Consider the following 15,414-nt stretch of genomic DNA (forward strand, 5'->3'; position numbering starts at 1 on the left):
GACTAACCTTGTCTGTGAGCGGGTCACCATGGCTGGCTAGCTGCCATTTGGGAACACTGGAAGTGTGAAAGAGATGGCAAATTCCCTCAATTGGCTTCCAAAGCTGAGCTTAGTGAGGCCCCTTTTCTTCCTCGGTGTGACTAGCCGCCGAGGCAGGATCCCCGAGAAGTCTTGTCACTTTGACCTAATCCGTTTTCTGCCCAGCTGTGGGGGTGGGGGGGAAGTCACCTCTTAGTTTTATCACATTTGAATGCAAACAAGGCCGGAAGGGTGCTCCCGTCGGAGCACCATTCTGAAAGGGAGCCCCTGTAGTCAGGGAGAAAAATGTGACAGGCAGCTCTATCATTGCTCACCGGCCAGACAATTTGAAAAATATTGCCTCTTTTCAAGGAGCACTGTCCTTTTTTTGGGGGCCTAACCCAACACACCAGGCTGTTTAGCATCACCACAGCCATGAGATTGCTCCTGATGAGAGCCATACTATGGGGCCTCATTGTCAGTGGTTAACATTGCGTTGGAACTAAGAGGATTGACTTTAATAATTCAGCAGTCAGCAGGTGCATACATTCATTCGTTCATATAGAACCCTTTAGCCATTAACCACATAACTGGTTTCTCTGAGAGAAAAATAAAACGGACTCATAAACGTTCTGTGAAATAACCTGTTAAGATTACATTAAAAATAGCTTAATTTGCTGTCTTTTTCTACATCTTTGCGTCATCATAGATTTTAACTTAATGCTTGCGGTTGTTCCGCTGACATCAATGTGTAAGCCTCGCAACAGCTTTGTCTGACTTAATTATAAAGGAAAGCATGAGTTTCGTTATTTGGATAATGACTGTGTGCCTATGGATCTGCCAAAGACTTGACAATGATGAGGTCATTAGTTAACTGGGATGTGCTTAAGGTCCAGATGTGGGGGCTCAGTAGTAGATTGTGACGCAATCCGGTTCTACCGAGTGAAGCCAAAGCGGAACTTGCATTCTCTCTGCTGACCAGCAGGCAGTGGTGGGCCGTCAGGGCCTTCAAAGCCTTCTCTGCTGGCCTAAACAGAATCACAAAGTTATAGCTATTTTATAATTGAATAATTGTTCATAAATACACTACATGTATTCTTATTTTCTCATTGCACAGCTACTGTCTTCCTCAGTTGCTCTGCTTCCAGTGCAGCTTGTTTTAAGTAGAGCTCTTATCCAATCAGATGTCACCTCTGTGTCTCTAGGTAAGAAGAGAGGCCCGAGGCCTGTTAGGTAGACTTTGCAGATTAAGTAAATGGGGATATTGTTGATTGTCATAGTCTTCAACCAATCAGATCTTTAGTTTGACATGTTATGCGTATTCTTTGACATGTCAGGTGTAGGTGGCCTACAAGGACGTCAGCATTAACGTGCGGCGTGATTGGTCAGTGGGCTAGCGTCACTGTTGTGAAGCTGAAAGCTAGCTAGCAGAACTTAGTAGTAGAGTTCAAGGTGAAAGTTATGACATTGACATGACAATTTTTTTGCGTTTTCCTTGGTGTAGCTTTGTTTTTTTAACACTCAATGGCTGAAGGAGGAGGAGAAACGGATTTGGGAGTTACTGGCAACGCCTTTCTGGAGAAGGATATTTCCAGAAACATGAGTTTATGGTCTCAATCTCTAGTTTCAAGTCTTCTTCAATACAGCATGATGTTCATTTAGTAAATTATGGTCCATTTAGAGTCAAATAGACCATGAACTTCTTTTCATTGGTTGCGAAAAAAACAACATGGCAATGGTCGTAATCCAAGATGGCGACGGCGAAATCGCCGAACTCAAGGCTTCAAACGGCAGTTCACAAACCAATGGGTGACGTCTACATGATATGTCCACTTCTTATATATGGTCTATGGACACAAAGGGCAAATATAATTATGTAAATTATATGTTTTCCCTGTGATTGCAGAGATGACATGTTCTTCCTTGAGAGGCTTGATCCTAAAAGATCTTTATTGTTTTTACTGTATTGTGTATATTTTAACATATTAAAATATACACCCAAGCTTCCGCCCTTCCTGCCTCAAACAGTGGTGGTTTCAGGTGGCTTTACACCTTAGCTTGTCTCATGTATGAGAGCATGTTTTTAGCATAATGAAAATAAATAAATATAAAATCCCCATATCAACAAATGCGGATCTCTCCAAACCACACACCACGTTTGTGCCGTCCTCCAGCTACTGCACCACAGCTGTGACAGTCTGCGCTGGCTAAAAATGATGAATGGGTTTAATAAGTGTGTAGCTCACGGTTACAGCACAGCCAGACGAGACAAAACAAACCTGTGTGTTTCCGTGTGTTTTAAGGAGCATGTAGAAAACATGCATGTACAGACTGGCTTTGTGGCCCTCCGGCACCCTGTCTTGTGGACTACTGATACTCAAGTCTGTGCACACACAGTAGGTTTCCAAACAAGCTGATGAAGCTCAGAGCCTGTTGTCGGGAATTTAACTGGCATTTTACATTGTAGCCGGAGTAACTTTTAAGAAAAACCTTTGACACGTGTCGGCAACTTCTTACATTAGCATAAACAAGCGAGAGCCACCACAAAGATACATAACACAGCACAAAAGCTCAAACTATATCAATGGGAAAGTAAGTCTGACTGACAAATTATTTTGCTCTCTGTAAATTGACTCCGAAGAGATGGGTGGTTTCAAAACAAGTTCAATTTGGATATTTTTCCGTATAATTTCTCCTGTTTGACACATGAAGGACTTTGACTGGCAACAAGCCTTTGTTGTGCCCGCACCTGTAACCAGAGAATCATTGGACCTCAGGAACTGCAATTTACGGCGGCCGTGATCACACAAGTATCGTCTGACAGTGCCTCTGCCACATTTCATTTCAATGAAGTACTGTAGCTGTGTCAATGGTTACTGGTAATAATAGTATAGCTTTCCCCTCTGGGAGATGACGTGAATGCAATCTTGCCACACCATCGCTCTGCTTTTAAGCCTCGCGCACACTGCTGACATATCGCACAAATGCTTCTTTTATTACCTGGCAGTGATTGTTTGCTGAATGGGGGAATGGCCTCCAGGAACCCGCTAAGCATTCCAGAGGAGCGCTACATTATTCCTGGGGGTTGGGGGGGAGGAACGGCCATTGTGTCTCCGCTGGCTCGGACCTATCATGTGGCCCAGAAGTTAAGGACGAGTTTGTAAATAGCTGGATTTGATCGGATTTTCTCTTTTTAAAGCCGGAGTGCGAGACGCTTACATATAAATGAAAGTCCATTACATTCAAGCGCTCGCCAAACAAGGTCATATAATGCTGATTAAGTCTATAGCCGCCAAGGGAAGCTCTCTGTATTTCGCAGTATGGCAGACTGGTGGTGTCTGGTGTTCGCGGCGACTTTCCTGCGCTGGCGCACGTATAAAACTTTTCTCGGAGGCTTCTTTGGAATGTTTCCGCCATAGCTTCTTTGATACTCCTAGATGCTGCTCCGACTTGTCTCTCCTATATGATTTTTCCTCTCACTGCCAGAGGGGGGGGACAAAAGTTCCCCACTCCAGATTTAAGTCAGGTGCACAATTGTTTAGAATTGTTTCAAATTTTATTTCATAAACCTGCAGGCTGCACTTTCTGTGTTTATAGACAACTTTTGATTAGTATTTTTGGTCAGAGGGCCTATGACAGTCTTATGGCGGGAATAAAGGAGGAAGTCAGGTGGCGTAGTGTAAATAGCGATAAAGTCTGTGAAGGGAGGAGGTCAGGGTGGATGGATGGGTCGAAAAACACCTTTCACCCAGGAGACCGCCGTTGGTGTCCCGTGTGAAACCAAAAGCCGCCATTGACTTGAGCTATGTATGTATGTTAAGTTATGCAATGTTACTTTAGGATACGTAATGTAGCCCACTTAACTGTGTAACAAACATACTCATTGACACCTACAAGACTGGCGCTAGAGGGTTATGTAGAGTATCACATAGTTTGCAGCGTAGGGCCACTGACCAAGCTGCTGTACTTGACTAGGTGGGATTGAAAATGGGTTGCAATATATCCCTACATGAATGAGAATTTATGTAGTGTACCCTTTGAACCAAATCCACTAAAGACAAAAGCTACTCTAGTCATATTTCTAATTGTTTCTAACGTTGGATCAAATGAGTTGTCCGTAGTGATCCACAGAGAGTCACCCCAACTCTGCAGTTCCCCTACGTACGCTGCCTGCCAAACTGAAGAAATACAAAGCTAGCAACGTCTTCACGAACCCCCCAAATTGTTTCTAGTACTAGAACTAGGAGAACTACCAATTAAATGAGAGGAGTACATCTGGACTTGCCAACATTCCTTTTGGTAATAACAACAGTTAATTGCTAGGCGCTGGGAACACAAGGGACTAAAAAAACAGCCTTTGCCTCATTTGGAAGATAAATTGATGGCAAACGGTAAAAATAATCAACAATTTGGATGCACTCACATTTAAATATAGAGGTTAACATAATTGTTAGCTTATTTTACAACATCTCTGCAATGACTTTGGCACAAATGTACAATGTTATTAAAACCGATAGAGATGAATTATTCTTTGGAAGACTTAAGCAGCTCTTTTGGGAGAGAACAAAAATGAAACAGCATTTGCATAATTCATAATCTATCCATTCGATTGATTTGTGATTGCAACCGATGCACCGTAGTATTGTGATTGTACATCGCTTCATGTCCTTACACAGTATTAGTTCCATGTCAATCAGCCTGGCCGGCATCAGTTATTTAATTATCATCCTCCGTCCTGACATCACTGGTCCGGCCAGCTGTGTTTTTCTGGGCGGAGGATGACACCGACGCACACCTCTGACCTCATGCTGAACTACCCTCTCAGCCAATCAGGCGGCAGCGGGGGGGGGATCCGCTCCTGCAGTTAGCTACCACTGGAACACACTCGGGGGCTAAATAGAGATAGAACATCTTTCCAGATCAATTGGAAAAAAAAGAGGAGCACTGAGAAGAGCTCCGTGGAAAATGTGTGTTAGTGGAGCATTTGGGTGACGTAGCCTGCAGCACGGATACAAAAGACGCAGAGAAAGCCTCACCTGTTCAATCTGAGAGCCGCTGTCTGAACCTGTCCGTTCTTTCCCCCAAAAGTATGAATCAAAAGATTGTATCAGTGGCAGGCTGCCCAAGCCCGGGCAAAAACTCCTCCTGCTTACGGTCAGTCGGAAAGCCTCAGCATAAATATCAACTTTCCCTTCTTGAGGAGGCCTCAAGCTGTCTAAACAATGACAGAGGGGGGACAGAAACAAGCAACGTGGAGCCGCCATGGGAAAGCAGAATGCACATCTCAGGAAGCAGAGGGAAGAAATAGCCTTTATTTTTCTTATTCCGAGAAATATGAGCTTAGATCCCAAATGTGTTTGTTTGACTTTTTACATTCACCAGGTGGTGCAGCGCATTCCTACATTCTCTTATTATCAAAACCCACATTAAGACATATGAGGCCAGGTCAGACAGAAACAATTTGTGCATTTCAAGGTTTAAAAATACAATTACTATATTCATATAAATAATACATTAAATGAGAGGTGCACGGGCTCCAAGTGGGTACCAGGGTTCGATTCCCGGGCAGGACGGCCCTTCTGTGTGGAGTTTTGCATGTTCTTCCCGTGTCAGCGTTGGTTCTTTACGGGTTCTCCGGCTTCCTCCCACAGTCCAAAGACATGCAGCTTTGGTTAATTGATGACTTTAAATTGCCCGTGGGTGTGAATGTGAGCGTGAATGGTTGTCTGTCTGTATGTGTCAGCCCTGTGATAGTGTACCCTGCCTTCACCCAATGTCAGCTGGATTGGCTCCCAATTCTCACTTTCTCCTCCTCTCCTTTCTGCGCTTGAAAACTAAAGTCTGGTCAAGGTTAGAGTGAGACCATGGTTATGGCAAGGAATAGATCAACATTTTGGGAAATAGGCTAGATTGTCCACTCAAGACTACAGCAGTTTAAATTTAAGCCCACAGCCTAGCAGGTACTTAGCTTAGCTTAGCATATAGACAGGAAATGTCGGTGAAATGGCTAACCCGGTTCTGTCCAACGGTAACAAAATCCCATGTTACATCTTCTTTGGTTAATTTGCACCAAAATTCACTGTTTTTGTTTATGCTAAGCTAAGCTATTGGGCTGCTGGCTATAGCCTTTAAATTCATGATGCAGACAGAAGAACGATATTGTTTTTGTCATCTTTCTCTCTGCTAGAAGGCGAATACAGTGAGCGTATTTCCTAAAATGGCATACTTCTGTTTTAAGATACGGCAAAGATAGTGCTGAGAGTTAATACAAATGGAGGTCTGTGGCACTCTCTGGGTCAGATGTACGCATAATAATTTAGGAAAAATCTGTAAAATAACAGTGTTTCTCTGCAAAACATTGAATGAAAATGTCTGTAAATGTACTGTTTCTGATATTTATTTCAAATGTTTTGTTTGGCAGCCACCACTACAAGTCAATTAAGCGTTTTTGTGTGCAGTGTTTTTATACACTCATCTACCACCGCTCCCTTACTTTGAAGGTCACTACTTTCCAGCACTGTGACTTTCAGAATTGTCCAACTTGGACGTAATACTTTACTAAGGTAAATAGTGAGTGTGCCGCGGCTTCCTGCTCTTCTCACAAGATTTATGTAATTGCTCTTTAAAGAATAACAAGTGGTTGACCCATCCCAACAGTACTAGTCACAGATTTCATGGACAAAGGCCCATACAACAAACTACAAGGGAATCTCTTTCACCCAGAAAAAAAAGCTGCAGAGTATAATTGCATAATAGATCTTCAGAAGGTGATCTCTGTCTCCCTTTCTACCTCTGCCAGACTTTGTCGGAACATCAGAGGCTGCAGTGAGATGAAAGGTCACCAAACCCACAGGTACAGTGATGTTGTCGCTATTGTTTTCTCTGCAGTATCATTACCCTGACAGCTGACATGCAATCTGGCTTTTAATATGTCACATAGAGACCCACAAAGGATCTGCATCACAGGCAGCGAGCAGCGAGGCCTTCCAGCGCCTGACGTTTGGCACAGAAGTGGGCTGAGGTCTTTTTTTCCCTTCAGAATCCATGTCTTGTCACTTGTTAAAACTCGTTTTGGAGTGGAGAGCGCACCAATCCAACCCTGGGCTAATGTTGCCAGCGTGAATGACTAAGCCTTTTAGTCATCATTATTGTACTAATCTCCTAGTTTCCATTGTTTATAAATCTGTGCCATTGCAGTGACCTCACTGTGAACCTCAAAACTGAAAAATCCAAAACATTTTTTGTGCAGTATGGGAAATAAAAAATTAATAATACTAAAGTTTGCCTCTGCATTCATCTTCTGGAACTTCCTTTCCACTGTGATTAAGAGCTCTATCACAGAGGCTGTTGAAGCATGCAGTTTCAATGCAAACTCTGTTCACATTGACAATATGACTGTGTCTTATCTCAGTAATTCCTCATGAAGCTCATAAAGATATGCGCTTGATGAATGCGAGCAGAATAGTTTCCTAACCGAAGCAATGCAAACGTAAAAAAACAGACAGGTGATTGGACGTAAAGATAAGGTGTGCGAGGTCCTGCCCAGGTAGTGTAAAGCACACCCAGACCTCAGAGGAAAAACAAAGCTCCTCGGGTTTCCTGTCTGCAGGAGGAGACGTTAAAGTGGTGATTGAGGCCTCGCAGGTTTTTAAAGGGTTTGATCTGTCATATGTAACCGAGTCTGGTCTGGTGTCTGTCTCGGAAATGGAACATTTGATTCTGGGGTGAACCACCGCTGCTTCCACAATCATCAGATTGGATCACCGTCAAGATCAACACTTGTTGTAAGAGGGAGAATCTGTAATATCTTAAAAGAATACATTTTTTGGTGACGTATTTCAAAGCGGCTATAATAGATATTCTTGTAATAACAATGTAACAAATGCTTTTGAAAGCAACCCGCTGTAAACTACCTGATCAGCTCCAAACAGAAGACAGACGCAGTTAGAGACTAGCTGGTGAACATAACGGAGTATTAAGCAGAGAGAAAGATATGTCCCTCACGAGTTGGTAGAGACAAAAAAGTTAAGTTGAACGCTTCTGTCCACCCAACAAATAGTTCAATCTTCACTCTCCTTTTAGCTCTGTTTTGGGCTCCACCATGCTCAACTCTGTTCGCCAGCTCGCAGCTAACTGTTTCTCTCTGTTGTGTGGCGCTGGGCAGTTTGTGTTAGCGAGTTTATCAGAGCTTTAGGAACCCGTCAAGCATCAAGCATTGGACGTGTCAGTTTCCACTCGTTACATGCATACAGTGTCTTTTCAAAATAAACTTCAAACTTAGGTTTATTTAGTTTTTAGATTTGCTTATTAAACAAAAAAAGTACTTGGTTAGGCTGAGGAAAAGATTGTGGTTTGAGTTAAAATAAGTATGTTTGTTTTGTAAAATAAGCATGCTTGTTATATAACCGGCATTCGTCCGGAAGATACAAAACAAAACTACAGTAAATAAATCTTATTTCTTCATTTAAATCTTAAAATAAGTCTTGTTGACTTGGTTTCACACAGTACACCAGCAGCAACCTCCTGGGTGAAAGTCCTGTGTTTGTTTGACCCATCCTCCCTAACTTCCTGCTCGCCGGACATTCTCGCTCGTTAAACTACGTCAGTTGCTCTAATCGTCTAATAATGACACAGATAAGTTCACATTGGAGTTAGTTGAAAGCATGGTGTGTATCATACACATGCTAAATGGTGCCTTGGTGCGTTGGTATCAGACACTGAGGGCCATTGATCAAAAGTCGGTATTTGACACGTCAGGAGTGAGAACGGGTCGCGAAAACAGATGGGTGACAATTCTTTGCTTGTTTCTCTCTTTGTGTCCAATCGTTAATCTTAATGTAGCTTTAAGTAAATGGAAAGCAATGTATTATTCGTACATCAATTGTAATATTATGTAAATATTGCGTGTAACAATGTAAGTGTTTCAGGCTAACTGTAAAAGTGTCTATCAAATGTCAGATCAAGTACCTTTTACTTTGAATCTTCTCATAATAAAATTTAAAGGTCTCTCTTTTTTTTCTTTATCATTGCAAATGGCAAATATCAATATCATTGCAAGCAGCAATACCAGCAGCCAAGCAAATGGGCCATTCTGAATGGTCGAATCAGTAATATCAGAAAATATCACTGATCATTGCTTGAAGTTCCCATAAACGCTTCATCATTCATCAAATGTAGTGGATGTATTGATATAGCATTAGTCTGTCATCAGGCTGTTCATTACTCAAACTATTTTAGCATGACTGTCACAACTGTTTCCAGGTTCCTCCAGCTGCCCCCTCGGCCGCGGGGATGATCCACCGCATTCCTCGGCCTTAATCAACTGTGAATGGTGAGAGGTGATGAAACCATCAAGAATGAGCGAATCCTACACAGGAATTTAAAGCGTCACTTGAAGCGTATACCTGCTCCCTCTGTGAACGAGTGATCCGTGCCGTTCATTGCAGTAAACTAGAGCAGGATGCAGGATTTGTTTCAGCCGTTGAAGCTTTGGGCTTCAGACGTCACCGTTTCTCCTCACATAACGGCTCAATATGCTTTGAGAACTTTTTTTTTTTTACATCCTTTTATTTGGGGGAGAAAATTATAGCTCTCTGGGCATAAAGCAGGAAGTCGTTTGTGTAGCTGATGCTCGCTTATTTGGTTTTCATGTCAGCATGGCCACAGGGACATACCTCCCATGTGCTGCGAGTACGGTGGTTCATACGGTGCACACCACGCGTCATTAGTACATTCTTCACACATCTTTACAGTCAAAAGAGCAGAGGGTGTAGTGTCTGATGTAAACCTTTGCAAGGGACAACTCATAATTTAGTTCCTCGGCTCTGTAAGGTCTAATAACAGCATGACACTCTTCCATACGCTCCACAAATTGGTCTGAGGTGCATGCTAACACAAGCACGAGAATCATTTCAGATACACGCCACACATGTGGTAGAAAGGCCTGCAGGAGGAAGAAAAAAGGGTAATTAAGTGCATTTTGATGTTATTTCCTTTTGGCTTCTCTGGAATTAAGCCGCCTGTCAATCACTGCAGGAAACGAAGGGGGCCTGGGACCTCCTGCATGGCTTCAGGTCTCAGTGCGTAACCACAGCACAACTGCATGACGCCTCAGTGCCGATGGCAGGAGATCTGTACCTGCTCCGTGCACTGATCTCTGTTTGGACTGAGATGAGGGGGAAAAGCAGGTAGTTGGCACAACTGCAACACTAATCCATGTAATCCTTTAAATATAGAGTTCTGTGTAGTTTCTACAAAATGCCTTTTTGTCATCAATGTCATGAGAGAGTTGCATCCACATTTATGACATCCTTACTCAGGTAAGATCAGCAGTGAAATTAGAACAACTGGAAATTGGATGTCATTCAGGATAGATAGAGTTGGATTTTTGTCTTTCAACTATCTCCGATGTAAACCCATCCACATCATTAGACATTGCTCATTAGACAGAACAACTGATGTTGTAAAAAGACAATAAACTGTTTATAAGAAGTGGACGTAGTCGCCGTGATGTCACCCATTGGTTTGTGGACTGCTGTTTTGAAGCCTCGAGTTCGGCATTGTGTCCGTTGCCATCTTGTCACAGAAGTAACATGTGTTGATGGAGCTAAGTACAACAGAGCGCTGAACAACACCTTTTCATCCAGACTCGTCACATACTGACGCTTGGTCAGACCTTTTGGCGTGACTTGCTAACGCACTGGGTAGCCCAGCGCGTCAAACTATGATGCTCCACTGCAGTCGCAGTAGACACTTGGTTGACGTTGTGAGTTCACGCTACGTTCGGGCGACAAAACCACTTAGTAAGGTTTAGGAAAAACATCAGGGCTGGGCTTAAAATAAGTACGTATTAAGTAAAACGTCTCAAACATCACTAACGCAACTTCAAAATAACTCAACAACACTTTGGGACACAAACACAGGTAGTACTGCGTTTGTTTAACCCACTACATTATCACACTCCCAGAGCTATTACTCTGAGTGTCTAATAAGGGCACTAATGGGTTTACATTGTAGTTACTTGTAAGCCCGGTGCATCTCATAGAGGCGCTAAAGGGTGCATTGTTCGTCAGTATTTGACGCCCTGGGATTGAGAACTGGCATTTTTAGGCGACCAAAATGTTACAATTAACTTTAATGAACTCACACTGTGAAAGGTTTAAAGATCTAAGAGGAAAACGCAGAACACCCTCACATCGGACAACGCCCTGGTAGCGACCTGCCAATCATAAAGTAGCCACGCCCTAAAGAATACCCTGCTTTGTGGTCTACTTGACTCTAAATGGACCATCATTTACAAAATGAACATCATGCTGTATTGAAGAAGACTTGAAACTAGAGATTAAGAACATAAAGTCATGTTTACAATGTTTACTGAGGTAATAAATCAAGAGAGAAGTAGAGTCGTAGAGACCAGATGAGTCGTTCCCTGATGGCCAGTAGAAAGAATGCAAGTTTAAGGCACTTCCACATTGGCTTCCTTTTTCAGACCCGGAGACCAGGAGATGTCTGGTAAACACTGCATGGCTGTGTAGTGCTGGTGGGAGGGGAGGTTGGTAGATAACGAAACACAGGACTTTCACCCAGGAGACCGCTGTTCATATCTTGTGTGAAACCAAGTGAACATTAACTTATTTAAACCCTAGTAACTTTCTGACTTTACCAACGGTAGTTACATAACAAACAATTATTTTACGCAACAAACGTAGTTATTTCAACCAATACCATGATCTTTTCCTAAGCTTAGCCCAGTAGATTTGTTGCGTAAGTAAACCTAAAAGCTACGCAAACCTACGTTGGAAGTTCATTTTGAAAAGACACCATGCATGTAATGACCAGAACCTGACATGCCGTCCATGGCACATCTAAAACTGATGCTAGAGCGGAACCTAGAGCGTCATAGTTTGAAGCGCAGGGCCACTGACCAAGCGGCCATATTTGACGAGTTGGGAGTGAGAACGTGTTGCCTTTTCATAATAACCGAGTGACCTCAACTCTACTGTAAAAGATTAACTAAATCCACCGTGCAAAACGCATACCAAAGTTGAGCCCAAGCTAATATGAGTCTCAGCTAACAAAATCACATTGGTATTTTCCTTGAGCTGCAGCAGAGGAATACTTCCTGTTAGCCAATTCACCCAAATTACAATAAAGCAATGAAACGGCTTTCTACAACCTGGGGAAATGACTCTGAAAAGAGTTTTACGAATGTCACTTTTCAAAGTTGTGAGCTCCTCAAACAAGATTGCATTCACCTCCATTATTATATATTTTCTGGGGTAGATCTCAAAAGCTGATCAAACAAAAACAAAACCATCTGCATGGCTAAATGCCAAAAGAGATAGTTGTTAAGTGTTTTGTTTTTTTAATGAAAAGTTTAAGAGTAAGGCCATAACTTCTTAGATCTCTTGAATTGTGCAATAACTTACGCAGAGCACCTTTACAAACAATTTGATTGCATTTTCTTTAACAGTGAGTAACGCTGAAAACATTTTACTACCAGAGAGCAGAAGTTTAGCTCGGGGCTATAGATTTATCATTATCTGGCATGCCCCAACTGTGGCCTGTTTTAACCAACAAATAACACATCATTCATTATTCAATCCCTTCTGAGCTAAATTATGATTTATTGTAGATGCAGCCTTTAAAGTACGTGATATGAAATCTTTGATTTATGCATCCCTCAATTAAAATCTTCACAACACCCTTTGGTTTTTTTCTAAAGCATGTCTACCTTGTTTCTGTCTCATTCCTCGCCTACGACGTCATTGTTGGCAGAGATTTCTGTTTGGACCCTGATTGGCCCTTGCTCTCAAGGTACTGCCATAATGATAGTTATTAAGCAGCCCCTGTCTTAAATAATCAACGTTCTGACAAAGAATCTCTCCTGCGCAAGCCAAGCGTGACGGCTTCCAGCGCCATTCGCTGCGCAGAACAAGCACCTTTTTTCGCCGGAATCTGAAAACATCAAAGGTCTAGATTTAAGAAGAAAGCATTGCACAAATAAAATATCTACTCCGGATTACAATTTATACGAGCAGGAGGCAGACTCAGAGATGAGGCAGCTGCAGCAACTGACAGTCATACGTTTTAGAGTACAACCACAATACAGGTGTTCATAGGTGCAAGGCTGGCAACACCTGGAACATTAGCAGTGACGTAGCCTACTGGTGTTTATAGGAAAAACACCACGACATTAGTGCTTCAGTGATCCCCTGTCGGCGTGCGGTTTGAGGCCTTTGGAGGACGAGTCGCTGCTGTGCTCGTATCTGCAGGTCTCTCTTGTAGTCCGGTTCGGCTTTTCTCTGGAAGTGTATGGTTTATATTGCTATCCAAGGAAAGAGGATGTGTGACAAAACGTCATGGAGACATGTGGCAGGGTATATGGAAGAAAAGTGTGATTCACAATATCACACTTGCAGAAAAGTTTGTTCATCATTGATAACAAAAATAACACTGAAGTACATTATGAAACAAAAATGCGGAAAAATGCTAACTTCTCCAATTTTTCTTTTCAAACACCGCTGTCTACAGCACTGCTCAACAAGAAAACAGATACATCCTTGCTTTTGTAGTTCACAGGAGGGATGCACGGTTACATTTTGTTTTATGTATTATGGGTTTATGGATTTTATGATTCTCTTCTGTTTTATATTGCCTATACGTACACTACATTGTCTTGTTAGCTTTGTTCTAAACTGATGGCAGCTGTGTGAAGGACTACTGCCCGAGCAAAATTCCACCTTGGAGAGAAGAAAGGATATATCTTATCTTAATGCTGATTTAATATGTGTAGGGTTTGGGCTGTTGGTCAGACTAAAGAAGCAATATGAATATGTCATGTTCACCAAGAGAGAATTACAATTGGCCCCATTTTAAAGACAACTTAGCAACTTTCATGGGAATGAACGGGTGCCCTCCTCCAACGCTGCATCGCCTCTCTTTATACATGTTCGTGTCCTGTGTGCGCCCAAAATGGTTCAAAAAGGTTTTGTTACTTACTTTTGACACGTAACTTACGTACCTTACTGATGCCATCCACGTAAGTTACAACAAACATAGATTTTTTTTAATGTAACAAACGGCTTACTTATTTTAACCCAAACTACGATCTTTTCATAAACCTAACCAAGCAGCGCGTAACACCTAACCACTTGTTGAAGTCTACTTTGACTAAGCTGCACATTGAAAAAATGACGCTAAAGTGGTTCCCGGTGCATTGGTCAGGTATCGATCAGTCTTTCCAATAAGGTTGCTGAACAGTGTGGTCTCTGCTTTCATAAAAACATTTATTTAAAACAGTCATTTCATACAAGTTCATTCTAGTAAATTAACTAAACAATACATTAACATCAAAAGTATGCCATCTGTTTTGCTATGACAGCTGAAGTGTTTGTGTCAGTGTGCGTTCACACTTCGTTATACATATGCCAGTCATGATTCTAGAGCGTAACAAACCGACGGCCTGTGTTATGTGTTGATGTAGTATCACACCAAGGTTTCATGCACTGAGCAAAGTTGTGGGCCTTGTGGTTTTGCTAGCAGCATACCTACTGCAACATGGTGACATGAAGTAAATGTAATTAGTCATTTATATTTGGCTTTTTTGTGTAAAAAGTGTCACACTAAAGGACACTGAGGCCAAAAAGATTTGATTTATTGAAAAAAATGTCAGGAGACAACTCACTTTGAAACCCTTCCATGTCCTTCTGAGATGTTCTTCCTGGTTGTACAAGGACCCCTCCTCCCAAAGGGCCACCAAAGAAATGTGCCTGTTTAAATATCAAAATATAGTGTCACACCATGTCATATTTTTTCTGGGACAAATTCGTTTTGATCAGAGACGACTCAAAATATTGTGCCTGGACTTTGAAAAAGAGCATTTTCACAATTATACATCTGTGTTATCATTCTGTACTTCATTGAAGAGAGTTGCATTTATTTTGCTTGGAGTTTAAACTTTGTGAACCGTGATGCTTGGAGTGGTGACACCATATGGGTTTGGTTGGAAATTGTGAAAAGGTGAGTGATGAATTGCATGAATGTTCAGTTTGACATAAAACAGGATGTTTTGAACAATATAAAAACGTTTTTTGACCAAATCTTTATTTATTTGTGTTTGCCACGTCAACCACCCATTTTCTTCAAAGACTTCTTGTCCATGTTGTCTGAAAAGTTGAGATTGAAAGTTCATTGTTGACCTTGGAGTTGACAGTTGAAATACTATAGTAAACTATACCATGGTATAGTGTACTATAGTAGTACATGGTACTTCTGACATAACTTCAAGTAGTACTATGCTCATGACAGGGGAATCGCTATGATACTTGAAAAGGTCATATTACCCAGAGTGCTTGTGAACCGTACTTTCATTCTAATATTGAATGATAAACAATG

The sequence above is a fragment of the Anarhichas minor genome, unplaced genomic scaffold (genome assembly GCF_050575085.1).
Source record: "Anarhichas minor isolate MPS153535 unplaced genomic scaffold, ASM5057508v1 ptg000023l, whole genome shotgun sequence".
Lineage (NCBI taxonomy): Eukaryota > Metazoa > Chordata > Actinopteri > Perciformes > Anarhichadidae > Anarhichas > Anarhichas minor.